Source organism: Arachis duranensis, chromosome 10 (genome assembly GCF_000817695.3).
Source record: "Arachis duranensis cultivar V14167 chromosome 10, aradu.V14167.gnm2.J7QH, whole genome shotgun sequence".
Taxonomy (NCBI): domain Eukaryota; kingdom Viridiplantae; phylum Streptophyta; class Magnoliopsida; order Fabales; family Fabaceae; genus Arachis; species Arachis duranensis.
Genome location: NC_029781.3, coordinates 41,466,518 through 41,467,220, shown reverse-complemented (window position 1 = coordinate 41,467,220; position 703 = coordinate 41,466,518).

The following is a 703-nucleotide window of genomic DNA, read 5'->3' as shown; positions in this document are numbered from 1 at the left end:
TCTATGGAGCATCATTTCCAGTATATGGCGCGGAGCTGCGTCCGGATGGCTAGTCTTCATGCCGCTATTGCTCGGGAGTTCAGGAAATCCCCCCTTGGGGCGACCAGCTTCCGACTTGAGAAGGCTCAGTCCGAGCTTGATAAGATTAGTCAACTGAAGGCTGCTAGGATTACTGAGCTGGAGGCCTCTTTGGAGAAAGAGAAAGCTAGGGCTACTGCGGCTGTGGCGTCAGCGAAGACATCTGAGGAGATGGAGAAGGCGGCTACAGAGAATTATACTCGGCTATATGCCGAGCTTGTGGAGACAAAGGAGGAGCTGCAATCTGCGCAGGACAAATTTTATGAGCTGGAAGGTCACGTGGCCAATGCCCAGGACGAGTTTTACGAGCTGGAAGGTCATGTGGCCAAGGGTATGGATGCTATGTTTGAAAATTTGAAGGCTCAGGTCCGGGTTCTTGCTCCCGACCTGGATCTGAGTTTATTCAGTACGGATAACATTGTTGTGGAGGGAAAGATTGTTCCTGCTCCTACTGAGGATGAGGTTCCGATGTCCGACCCCAAAGTTCCGGTTGAGAACCCGACTTCACCTTTGGTCGGGGATGGTTCTGGCGTGGAGGTTTCAAACCGGGATGACGTTGCTTTTGATGCAGTCCCACTATCTATGTTTCCTCCGCAGCCTTCTGTTGATGTGGAGTCCGGAAAGG